The following is a 5,254-nucleotide window of genomic DNA, read 5'->3' on the forward strand; positions in this document are numbered from 1 at the left end:
ATTGCTGCCAAGGGCTCAGTCAGAACAGAAGGCACCTTCCACCTGCCTGAACCTCAGCTGCCAGACTCTCTTTCTACAAACGTTTTGGAGCCCAAAGAAGGGCAGGGACTTGGGACTTGTCTGAGGTCACCTAGTTAGTTAATGATAAAAGCAGGCCTCGGGGCTCAGATGGTGTGTGTTACCATTGTTGGGTGTGTGTGTGTGTGTGTGTGTGTGTGTGTGTGTGTGTGTGTTGGGGGCCTTAGTTGAGAGTCTAACAGGAAAGATACAGACAGTCAAGTCCCACAAGGATCAGAGTCCAGACCAGGAGTACCAGGGATTACATCATGAGAACAAAAGGGGAGGGATTTCCCCAACGATCCAGTGGTTAAGACTCTGCCTGCCAGTGCAGGGGACATGGGCTCGATCCCTGATCTGGGAAGATCCCACGTGCCACAGGGCAGCTAAGCCCGTGGGCCATGAGCCCACATCCTGCAGCTACTGAAGGTCTCGTGCTCTCGAGTCTGTGCTCTGCAGCAAGAGAGACCACCATCAAGAGAAGCCTGCAGGCTGCAGGGAAGAGTTGCCCCCTCTCACTGCAACGAGAGAAAGCCCGCATGTAGCAATGAAGACCTAGTGCAGCCAAAAGTAATTAATTAAAAAACGAAAGAATAGAAGGGAAAGGAATGTTTCCCCAAACCGGTACTGTGCACCTCTGCTTGCCAGACACCTGGATGCCCATCATCTCATTAAACAGCCTCTGAGACAGGAGTTACTGTCTCATGTTATAAATGAGGAAACCAAGTTGGAGGTCTGGTGACTTGTCCGAGGCCCTCCTGCTGGCAAAAGGCAAAGGGAGGGATCTGATCCCGGGAGTGGGAGTGCGCCTCCCACTGGAAAGCAAGGCAACTTCTGAAATCCTTTTTGGCAGGTGGTGCTGGGGACTTGTCTTGAAGTTGCATTTGTGTAACAAATCGTGGGTTTTGCTCATGTCATAGATTTAATTGGGGGAGGTGATGGGAACATACAGCATAATAAAATGTATTGGGTCTTTGTCTGCGGTTCCCGGCACAGAGCTCCTAAAACCCCTGGATTTCCCGAGCGACAGTAGTGTCTTTTGTTATCCCAAATGAACCCCTTCGACCATGTTTTGTTTTGTTTTGTTTTTATTTACTTATTTTTTTTTATTTTGGCTGTGCTGGTTCTTCACGCTGCTCAGGCTTTTCTCTAGTTGCGGGGAGCAAGGGCTACGCTCTGGTTTCGGTGCTTGGACCTCTCATCGCAGTGCCTTCTCCCGCTGCAGAGCACAGGCTCCAGGGATGCAGGCTGCAGTAGTGCGGCTCCTGGGCTTAGCTCTTCCTTGGCCTGAGGGATCTTCCTAGATCAGGAATCGAACCTGTGTCTCCTGCATCGGCCGGTGGATTCTTTACCACTGAGCCACCAGGGATGCCCTCAACCATGTATTTAAAAGGTCAGAATTTTCAGCCCCAACCCCAGACCCCAGGGAGGGTAAAGGACTGGCCACTGAGTTCAGTTACATGACGAATGATTTAATCAGTTGTACATATGTAATAAAATCCCACATAAAAACCCTGAAGTGGGACTTCCCTGGTGGTCCAGCAGCCAAGACTCCGTGCTCCCAGTGCAGAGGGCTCAGGTTCAGCCCCTCATCAAGGAACGAGACCCCACACGCTGCAACTAGGAGCCCGAAGGCCTCAACTAAAGATCCTGCATGCCGCAACTAAGACCCAGCCCAGCCAAATAATTTTTTTAATTTCTAAAAATGAAAGAAAAGGGCTTCCCTGATGGCTCAGTGGTGAAGAATCCATCTGCCAGTGCAGGAGACCCAGTTTTGATCCCTGATCTAGGAATATACCACACACCACAGAGCAGCTAAGCCCCCGCACCACAACTACTGAGCCTGTGCTCTAGAGCCTGGGAGCTGCAACTCCTGAAGCCCTTGCACCCCAGAGCATATGCTCTGCAAAAAGAAAAGCCACCACAATGAGAAACCCGTGTACCACAATTACGGAGTAGCCTCCACTCGCCACAACCCGAGAAAGCCTGCGCACCAACAAAGAGCCAGCACACCCAAAAAAACAGATTAAAAAATTTCTATAAAGATAAAAACAACGCTGAATCAATGAGGCTCAAGGAGTTTCTGGGCTGGTGAAAACCTCAATGAGCTGGTAGGGTAGCCCATCCAGAGAGGGTATGGAAATTCCATGCCCACCTTTCCACCTTAGTCTATGTACCTCTTACATTGGCTGTTCCTGAGTTGTATCTTCTAAAATAAACCCATAAGTATAGTGCTTTCCTGAGGGCTGTGAATCATTTCAGCAAATTATTGAATCTGAATGGGGTCAAAACCACCACTGTCATGAGGTGGTCATGGGAATGCTGGAATTTGCAGTCAGACAGGCAGAAGGTGTGGGTGACTGGGCACCCCACTTGCCACTGGCATCTGAAGTGGGAGGCAGTCTTGTGGGCTCCCTTCACTTATGAGATCTGTGCCATTGAATCGAAGCTTAGGACACCACTTGGTGTCAGAGAATTGCTATTTGGAACATATTGGTGGTGTGACATAGGACACTCCACTCTCTCCCTTTCCAAACAATGATTTTGCACTGCTATCCCTGTTCCAAAGTCAAGACTGTGAAACAATACAATTCAGAGGCTCAGGCTTGGAGCCCTTTGTGGTACTACACATAGACTGCTGATATGGTCCTCCAGAGCCAGAGGAGAAATTATGCTCATAGTTTTGAGTACTAAGGTGTTGTTTTTTTTTCTCATAAACTTATCTCTCTAGTCATGATCCAGCTAATCATCATCACAGATGAATAAAGATGCCCATTTAAAAGAAAGAAAGGAAGCCAGACAGGCAGGAAGAAAGAAAGACAGAAAAAAAGGATTTCTTGGATAGAACTGAGACCGAAGGCAGATGGGTCCCAGGCTAGGTACTTGCAATGAGGCTCCTGTTTACATTTCTTGGGGCAGGAAAAAAAGCGGACTTCAGGCTGGACATATACACGTATACCTCTCGTTTGCATTTTCAGAAACAGGAGATAGATGGGCTCCAGGTTAGATATTTACAACCAGTCTCCTGCTTGCTCTCCAAAATGGGAGTAACAACTGAAACAGGATAGATAGCCAGGCTTTCTCTCCTGAGGACACCTTAGATAACAGTCATGGCAGGAACTGCTGCTGCTGCTGCTAAGTCGCTTCAGTCGTGTCCAACTCTGTGCGACCACATAGACGGCAGCCCACCAGGCTCCCCCATCCCTGGGATTCTCTAGGCAAGAACACTGGAGTGGGTTGCCATTTCCTTCTCCAATGCATGAAAGTGAAAAGGGAAAGTGAAGGCGCTCAGTCGTGTCCAAGTCTTAGCGACCCCATGGACTGCAGCCTACCAGGCTCCTCCGTCCATGGGATTTTCCAGGCAAGAGTACTGGAGTGGGGTGCCATTGCCTTCTCAAATCTCTCTTCTACTAAGTTGTGAACTCCAGATCAGTATTTGTTTTTGCTGACCATTGTGTCCCTGGCAGTCAGCACTGCAAGGAGTTCCTGCCTCAAAATAGGCTCAGCTTGAGAAATATTTGTTGACTGAATGAATATTGACTCAAATGTATCATTTAAAAAGGAAAGTCTATCTCATTCCTTGCTGGTAGGAATGAGATGTAACAAAAAGGTATGTAACTACTTTGGAAGACAGTTTGGTGACTTCTTTCAAAGCTAAACATAGTCTAACACTTGGATCCAGCAATCAGACCTCCAGCTGTTTATCCAAGTGAACTGAGAAGCCAGGTCCACACAAAAACCTGCACATGAATATTTAGAGCAGTTTTATTTATAATTGCCAAATACTGGAAACAACCAAATGTCCTTTGAAAGGTGAATGGATAGACATGCTGGCATATCCATACAATGAACAGTATCCAGCAATAAAAAGAAATGAGATATCAGGCCAATGAATAGTATCCAGGAATAAAAAGAAATGAGATATCGAGCCACTAGAGACTAGGGAGGAACTTTAAACACATATTACTTAATAAAAGAAGGGAGTCTGAAAAGGCTGCATATTGTCTGATTCCAACTACATGACATTCTGGAAAAGGCTAAACTATAAGAACAGTTAGAAAAAAAAGTCAGTGGTCATCAGAGGCTTGAGGAGTGGGGAAAACAGGTGGAGCAGAGATTTTTAGGGCAGTGAATCGATTTTGAATGATACTGTAATGACTGGGGCTTCCCTGGTGGCTCAGACGCTAAAGAATCTGCCTGCAATGCAGGAGACCCAGGTTTGATCCCTGGGTCAAGAAGATGCCCTGGAGAAGGAAACAGCAACCCACTCCAGTGTTCTTGCCTGGAGAATTCCATGGCAGTGATAGATATATGACATTACGTATTTTGTCAAAACCCACAGTATGTACAACACAAAGAGAGAACCCTATCCTTGACTATGAACAAAACCCATCAATATTGGTTCATGAACTGTCACAAACGTACACCGTTAGGCAACATGTTAATTACAAAAACTGAGGGGAAAGTCTGTGGGAACTCTTTACTATCTGTTCAATTTTTGGTAAACCCAAGTCTTCTCTTTGACCACCTGATGCGAAGAACTGAGTCATTTGAAAAGACCCTGATGCTGGGAAAGATTGAAGGCGGTAGGAGAAGGGAACCACAGAGGATGAGATGGCTGGATGGCATCACCGACTCAAGGGACATGAGTTTGAATTAACTCCGGGAGTTGGTGATGGACAGGGAGGCCTGGCATGCTGCAGACCATGGGGTCGCAAAGAGTCCAACACGACTGAGCCACTGAACTGAACTGTTCTCTAAAATAATAAAGTCTGATAATTAAAAGAGAGAGTAAATGAACGAATCTATAACTGGATTTAATTACGGCCAGCTCTGAATCACACTCCAGCTCTGGGCCCCAAGACTCCATGTATAAAACCAAGCTGATGGTTGACTTCCTTGCTCGACCCGAGCCAGAGGGCAGTCCAAAGTTTCTGCACACTGGGACACTCAAGCCTGCGATGAGCTCAACACCACCACCCACACACAAGCCCCTACACCAGCGCCAGCTCCAGCTCACCGGGTGCCGCCCCGCATCCGCCCCTAGACAGCTCAGCCAACACCTCCAGCCCTCCCAGCACCTCCAGCCCTCCCCGTCCACGTGCTCTAACCTCCCAGCACCTAGGCCACGCCCACGCGCGCCACTGGCTCTCCGATTGGACGGCTAGAAGGAGGTGTTGCCGGAAGGAGTGAGTCT

This window comes from Ovis canadensis, chromosome 3 (assembly GCF_042477335.2).
Source record: "Ovis canadensis isolate MfBH-ARS-UI-01 breed Bighorn chromosome 3, ARS-UI_OviCan_v2, whole genome shotgun sequence".
Taxonomy (NCBI): domain Eukaryota; kingdom Metazoa; phylum Chordata; class Mammalia; order Artiodactyla; family Bovidae; genus Ovis; species Ovis canadensis.